The sequence below is a fragment of the Panthera tigris genome, chromosome B3, assembly GCF_018350195.1.
Source record: "Panthera tigris isolate Pti1 chromosome B3, P.tigris_Pti1_mat1.1, whole genome shotgun sequence".
NCBI lineage: Eukaryota > Metazoa > Chordata > Mammalia > Carnivora > Felidae > Panthera > Panthera tigris.
The window spans coordinates 85,111,743-85,119,770 of NC_056665.1; the positions used below are offsets into that span (position 1 = coordinate 85,111,743).

Below are 8,028 nucleotides of genomic sequence, written 5' to 3' on the forward strand. Positions count from 1 at the left end.
TCAATGTTCTGGATTTTGGCTATTCCAATAATAGGTGCATAGTGATACCTCATTATTGTCTAATGTTTGTTTTTCTTCAATCTTTTTTCTTTCTATTCTTTGGGTTAATTTCTATTGGCTTGTGTCAGTTCACTCTTCACTCTGCTAACTCTGACCTGCTGTTAAGCCCATCAGTTTTTATTTCAGTTATTGTACTTTTTAGGTCTGGAATTTTTGTTTGATTGACTGTATTTATAGTCTTCATTTCCTGCTGAGATTTCCTGTTTGAGCTCTCAATTAAGATAGAATTTTTCTTTGAATCCTTTTAACATAATTTCCTTTAATTATTTGTATGCCTAGTGAATTTTTATTAAATATTAAACTTTGTGGATAACCGATTCTACAAATTCTAGAGTCTGTAATCTTCCTCTGAAGAAAGTTGATTCTTGTTTAAGAAGGCAGTACATTTACTGGCTGATCACTTTAACTTGTGTGATCTTGGTGTTTTGTATTGTTAGTGTATATCTGTGGAAAGCCTCAGGCACTTCCCAAACTTCTCTAACTTGGTAGTACTCACTCTTCAAACAGAGTCTTCCCCACAAGTCTTTTTGAAGTTTGGTTTTAGACTTTATTAGGGTAGGTCTAGAGTAGGTCTCTCTCTGAGGTATGTCTCATTCCTAAATGTGGACTCTGTGGTATATTAACTGAATGTCGGCAGTTTTCAATAACCTTTTTACTCTGGCAGGGCCAGGACTCTGTCATCCCCTGCCACTGCTCTTCCCCAAGCATTGCTCAACTTCTAGTATCTTGGTTCTACTTTTGACTCCATAGCAGCTGATACTAAAGGCCCAGATTGCCTTACTCTGCACATGTGCAGTCCAGCTCTCAGCCATGGATTTCAGGAGAACCCTAATAGACTTCTGGGATCCCCTCTCTGCATTGCTCCCTCTTCCACAGGTTCTAACTATTTCAGCCACTGTGAACTCTGATATCTTCCTCCTCAGCTCAACAGGACCTGCTTGCTCTGCTTAGACTCCAGATAATCTGTACCGTGGGCAGGAAGTTGTCTCCAGGCAAAGAGCTGAGCCAATTGTGCAGCTCACCTCATGCATTTCCCCTCTCTCAAGAATCACAGTTTTACATTGCTTGTTAGACAATGCCCGAAATCAGCTGACTCACATATTTTGTCCAGTTTTGGAATTGTTTTGGCTTCATCCAGTATCAATCACCCCATCATGGTTGGCAGTAGAAGTTCAAGAGTGATTTCTTGATTTCAGTCCTACCTGAAATCACATTCTGCATTGGGCAGAAACATAGGCACCATGGCATTTTCTATGCATTGTCATTACATAATCCCCACCCCAGTTGTAAAAACTTAGGTAAAAGTTCCTGTTAAATTATTTCAAACTCAGAATCATATAGGCCACATCTGGCAGAGTGCCTGGCACAAACATGTTTTTATGAATTATTAAATTGTTTGCTAGATAGATTAGAAAGAAAGTGGAAAGAAGAACCCACTCCTTAGCATTATGACTTATCTGCCAACTTACTCTACAATCTTTGGCTTACAACTATATTTAACATGTCTTTGTTTCGAATCACTGGAGAAACCTCATTGAAAACTAAGGAAATCTAGTTCTAAATTTATATTTGTAACTTGCTTTGACTGTATGTTCTGAAAGATACTTCCTGCGATTAAGCATCATTGTTGTAGTTTTGTTACAAAATTAAACAGGTTTCCAGTTTGGCAACTGGGACGATAACTTTGGAGGGCTTTCCTAATTTCCAAAAGAGCTTTACTCCCATAATTATATTGAATTCATCCAGAAAGGAAAAAACCAATGACATGAGGAAAATCTGGGCAGCAAATAGCAGTTTGGTAGTATCAAAGAAGTAGAAGGAGTCTTTTCAATTAAGAAAATGATATAAATACATATATATGTATTTATATATATATATGTACATATACATAATGTCATGAGTGATTAGATTGTTGTTTTTCTAGAGTACAGTTTTAAGGTCTTAGTGGACCAAAATGGTATACTGATGCAATATAATTATACCTTTGAGTGATACATCAAAGATGCAATAACCATGAGCTAATGACCAGGAAGCTACAACACAAGCTGAAATGTCATTATCTAAAGAAAAACTAGCATATTACAAAAATAGTGTTTATCCACATGATTGAGTATTCCTTCTCAGTGCAAAATCTTGGGTTTGACACTTATTCCATTCAGCCTTTGACCTGGTGCCTCTGAGTTGACTTTTCCAGAACAATCTTCTCTCACACACGAGGTAGAAGTAGGATAAAAAGAAATGCATTAGTCTCAGATCACTTTTTTCCTCTTCATGCCTCTTTCATTTATGAATCCTGTTTATCTCTAGAGGAAAAAAAAATTCAGTCCTTGTGTTTTTTTCCTGGGCCATTACTAATTCACCCTGCCCCCCTCCCAGTATTTTATACGTCACTCCTCAAAAATTTAAGATGTCTTAGATACTGAGCTGCTTGAAGAGAGAGTTTGTATTAGCTCCCTGGCCTCTGATATTTCTGCTGGAAAAAACATTTCTTCATGTTTCAAGGTAAATGTACTTTATAGATTTTTCAGAGGAATTTCTGGAACTGAGCCTAGTAGTACTTGCAAGGTGGTTCTAGATTGATGCAGCAATAGAGTGTAGGGTAGCTATGCCTACAGATACCCTGCAAAGAAATGAAGGAACAAATGACAGCATTAAAGTGAACCATGAACCAATTCAGTAAAGTCTTTGGATATTATATAAGTTCTGAAAGTATAATTACTTTCTGTTGAGCTTTTTTTCATCATTATTACATGTGAGGCTTCCTGCTTCACTGTTTTAGTTTAATGGGACAAACTGCAAGGACACAGCCTTTCCTCATTTTCTGTGCCCATTTCTCTGGTGTAGGTCACTGCCAGTAAATGTGCAAGCCTATTGTTTTTTAAGCAGTGAGAAAATGTAATATTCCATATAAAGGTTATTCATATAATCCAAAGTCCTCAACTCTATCCTTCCAAGGTCATCTTTTGTTTAATAACCATACGATAAATTGTTGGAAGTCCAATGTATTCTCCAAGTTCTCTGCTGATTCTGCGGTTGAGACTTAGTCCTCCCAATTTTTCTTGTTCCAACTCTTGCTTCTGACTATTCTTGATTTCTTCTCTTCATCTGTCCATGGCTCCTACAGGCTGCTCCAGGCGGTTCAAGTCTGCTTTGCTTCAAAATACAGACTCACTCTCACCTTCATGACAATGCTGTGGTGAGTTGCAGTGTTTTATTACATTTTTATTTTATATGCATAACACAGAGGAATTGTAGCATATTCCTCTGTGTATGTAATATAGCAGGGAATGACTTAAAACTGAGTATGGAGCAGCACTAAGGCTAAAGTTATCTAACATCTCTACCTCAAGGGCTCCTTCTTGGCAGCCCTTTCATTATGCATTTCTGGGGCATGCTCTCTGCTCTCTAGACTCTAAGAAAGCTTTTTGTTTTCAATCCCTCTTTCATGGTCTGATCCTCCTCAGCCCTGCAATGGTGGGAGGAACCCACTCCAAAATTCCTGTAACTTTATGATGCAAAGAAATTTGGCTCTCCCTTAGGCTCACCCTCTCCTGTCCAGACTCTCCTGGGGTCTAGCCTCATTCAGTTCAAAAAGCCCATTGGATGCCTCCCAAACAAAATAGAAGTTTTCTCTTCAGGAAGAATTCTACTGTTCTGCCAGAGCAACCAACAAAAATGGCTGTCAGCTTAAAAAACAAAACAAAAACAACCTTTTTTTTTTTTAGTTATAGCCATCATTTCTCTAAAAATAAGTTTATATAATATTTTCAATAGAGTCATTTGACAGAAGAATTAATAAAGTGATAAATAAAGATAGGGGGCCCAGTTGTCAAGAAAGGTGGTTCTGGCTGCAGCAGGAAAAGTCATATGTAGAAGAAGGGAAGGGGTTGTGATTATTCTGTCTGCCTCCCAGTGACCTCAGCCATGTGTGAAAGAGGATAGGTTAGGCAGCGACAGGTATCTAAACTGTGTGAGGGTTCTCACAGCCTGAAAAACAAAGCAATCTAAAGTTAAGTCACTGTGGAACCAGTGTCCACAAAGAGATGAAAGTTCAGTTGAGGCTAGGGAGTGTAAGAAAGAATTCCTGGTGATTTCTCATATTCCATGAAAGCAGTTGAGGCCTAGGGAGCTGAAAGGCTGCTCTCAGAGGTGGTCTCACTCCCTGTGTCACCTTAGGACTCCACTCAGAACAATGATGGTTTTAGAGGTACAGGGGAGGGGTTTTGTGGACTGAGATTTGCCTGCATACTGTCTACATCCTCATTGTTATTGTATTAGATGCTAAAATTTATTACTTCAGTTAAAATAACTTTGTCAAGGGATTTCTTGGAATATTGGGAAAGGGAAATTTATCCTATGGCAATATTCCATTAAATAAATTGCCTGAGAAATTTATAAAAATTTGCAAGGATGCTTACACAAGGCAAATATATAAAGAATGTATGACCATAATGTCGTATGTTAATTATACTTCAATGAAAAAAAAAATATATAACTACTTTTAGGTGTAATCTCCCCACACGTTCCAACGTTGTCTTAGTAACTATGTATTTTGCATTGATTGCCTCGTTTAAAAATAGTTATGAAAGGGTACCTAACAAAAGGTTTGTAAAGAGTTTTGGAATCAGAATAGGAAGATTTTTTTCCCTAGTGAGGATAGCTACTCAAAAACAGTAAAGTCAGATGCATGGTTCTTGTTTTGAATTTACTTTCTCTCACTTTTGACATCACTGACAACAAACCTTTCTTTTTATCACTTCACTTTCATACACATTGTCAGCTGAATTATTTTTCTGTATATTTCTTCAATGTAATAAACATTTTTTTAGGTTTTATAAAAGCCAATCAAAACTCTTAAAATATTTTAAAGGTCCATTTATAGCATACACGTAGCTAGTTGCCTTAATACTTTTCTGGAACATATATCACAATGTAAAATGGTATATAGATATTGCCTTTTCAGCTAGGTGGTCTTACATCAATGTAAAACCAGGCAAAGAGAAATACCCCAAACGTTTATAGTGGTAATCTTTAGGTGGTGGATTGGTAGTGATTTTTCGTTTTTCTATTGTCCTTAACTTGTTTTCCAAGTTTATTACATTGGTTCAAGTATGGAAAATAAAGCCATAAAGGCACTATAAGAAAACAGTAGTGAGAATTTTTATAATTTGTTGTTCGGTAAAGTCTTTTTTTTAATATTTGTTTTTGGGAGAGTGCAAGTGGGGGCGGGTAAGGGGAGAGGCAGAGGACCCAAAGTGGCCTCTGCGCTGACAGGCTGACAGCAGCGAGCCGATGTGGGGCTTGAACTCATGAACTGTGAGATCATGACCTGAGTTGAAGTCTGACACTCAACTGACTGAGCCACCCAGGTGCCTCTGGGAGGATCTTTCTAAGTATAATGCTAAAGTTGGAAACCATAAATGGAAAAACATATTAGAAATATCTACACTATTAAAATTCAGTATGATAAATGATCTTACAAAGTTAACATAAAATAATAACCGCTGTGGAAATATTTGCAAAATATATGACAGAAGTTAATGCAATTCATGGATATCTACTATAAATCAACAAGATGAACAACCCCAAAAGGACAGGAACAGGCTCACATAAATGACTAAAATGTATGAAAAGATATGCACCGTCACTTATACATAAATAAGTGCAAAATGAAACTCTCAAGATAGTACTTTTTACCTTTCAAATTGAGAAATACTTAAAATAATGAAAAATGTGTTGACAAAATACGGGGTAAGAGACACTCAACACATTATTGGCAGAATATAAATCGGTTCAGTTTTCATGGAGCATAGTTTGACATTATCAAAACTAAAGTATTCATAATTGATTCAGCAATCCCATGTTTATGAATGTGTCCTGTGGGGAAAGTTTAGTAAACTATCATAAGAACTGTTAGTGTTGTTCAGTATCTGAGCTCTTTTCTTTCTAGCATGAGTCTGAATTTCCATAAAGATAGAGACATGTGGCTACCTATTCCAATGGAATATGAATGGAACTGATGTAGGTCACCTTTAGGCTGAGGTGATTGTGAGTGGAGCACATTCTCTATTCTTGCTTGATTTCCTCAGCCATGGGCAGAATGCAGAGGAGGGAAGGACCAAAAGAAGAGTGGAGTTGTGAGATGAAGGAGCCTGAGTTCCTGAATGACCGTGTGGAGCAGAGCCCATCACCACTATTGCTTATCAATCCATATTAGGCTGTGATTTACACAAACAATAAGTTATTTTGTCTTAAGAAGCTGAGATGTTGAGTTGATTATTACAGCATAAAACCCTACTCAGACTGATACGTGCAATTTAATTCTGTTGAAAGATCACCATCGCAGCATTATATGTAATAGCCAGGAATTGAAAATAATCTAAATATCCACTAATAAGTTATAGAATGATATATAGAGCATAATCTCTTTTTTTATAAAAATTATACATGTATAGTTTCACCAGCAGAGATAGTTGAAAAGATTTGTCAATCTGCTAATGATATCGCTATAGAGTATGGGGCAGTGGGAGATATACTCTTCTGCTAAGTATATTTTTCAATAATTTCAATTTTTTTCAGAATTTCTTATTTTTATAATAAATAAAAAATAATACTCAATTTAAAAATCATGCACATAGTTTGGTGACTTTGATTGTCTTGAGTACTTCCTGGAATAGGAAACAATAAAAACAAATAGTTAATAATTCTTATGTGTAGAAGTCAGTAATTACTGGAGGACAACAATTGACACAAAACAAACAAAACATGATATATATCAAAAGGACAATAGTACTAATCTTAAGTGGTGAAATGATAGATAAATTTTGTTATTTTTGCTTTATTCTTTTCTGTGTTTTCCAAATATTCTGTGTTGAGAATATAATAAATTTGTAATTAAGTAGAAAGCTAAAGTATAGATGTTGCAAATGCAATTAAAAAATGAGAAAGCTTTCAAATAATACTACTCTTCTCTCTTCAAATCTCTCTTAAACCAGGAACGCATCCTCCAAAGATATAAAAGCATTAGCTTGACCTTCAGCAGTTCTTGTTATACAGTTATAATTTTCTGGCTCCCACACACTAAAATGATCTTTTAGCCCACAATGATTGATCAGAACCTGAAATAAACAAGACCTAGCTGGGTCTTGATTCAGGAAGAAAGCATTTGAATTCAGGAACCCTCTTTGCTTAATGAATCACCATAGTGTGGCTACTACAGAGTGAGCAGGTAGCAGACTAATAATTGCCAGTACTTTGCTGGCCATTGTGAGCTAATTAGGCCTGATCTGAAAGAGAGAAACCAGGTAAGACAAATTACAAATATAACTTGAAAAGCAAACTCTCATCTTCTGTGTTCATCAGAGTGTGGCCAGTACAAAGGATTATTCACTGAAGCTATTCCTTGAGTGATTATCTGAGAGAGCGATGGAGCTACCTCCAAGACTCTGATGCTACTTGAGAACCCAGAGCTAAGAGCCATGGGAGCCAAAAGCTACACTGTGAGCTATTTGCTCTCTCTCTTGAAGCAAGCACCATTCATGTGTGTTAAGCGCAAGTTGGTCACCATGCTAAAGGTGAAGGTTCAAGTGTTTGAAGAACAACTCTCTGTGTCATGACTTAGACAAGTTAAAAAAAAAAAAGAGTTCCTCAGCAGAAAACAAAAGCAAGTGCAGAAAATTCGAGTTTATAAGGAAAAAAAAGAATCAAAGTGAGTGTTTAGAAGGGAGTGAAGGAAGGACTGTGACAAGAAGGACAGGTTCTTCCAGGAGGGTGAGTCTGTGCTTCCCAGGTGCTGAAGGAAGAGGTGCCTAAAGATGGAAGTAGAAGCCTCTTTAAAATTGGTATCCTCAGTCAGAAAACTGTGGTTCCTCTGGGTCAGTGATTTTTTTCTCCAGTAGTTAATTTGAAAAATTTCAAACAGAAGGTCAAAGGATTTTATAGTAAACACTCATATTTCCATCATCTAGG

General features: G+C 36.7%; 1 long non-coding RNA gene across 1 annotated transcript in view; it reads left to right on the top strand.

The window, feature by feature from the left end:
- LOC122239587 overlaps positions 1-6,571 on the top strand; it is a 48,997-nt gene extending 42,426 nt beyond the window's left edge. Inside the window, exon 3 of the long non-coding RNA XR_006218802.1 lies at positions 6,150-6,571. This is a non-coding gene — a long non-coding RNA (uncharacterized LOC122239587). The remainder of the gene's footprint in view (positions 1-6,149) is intronic.
- Positions 6,572-8,028: the final 1,457 nt, after the last annotated feature.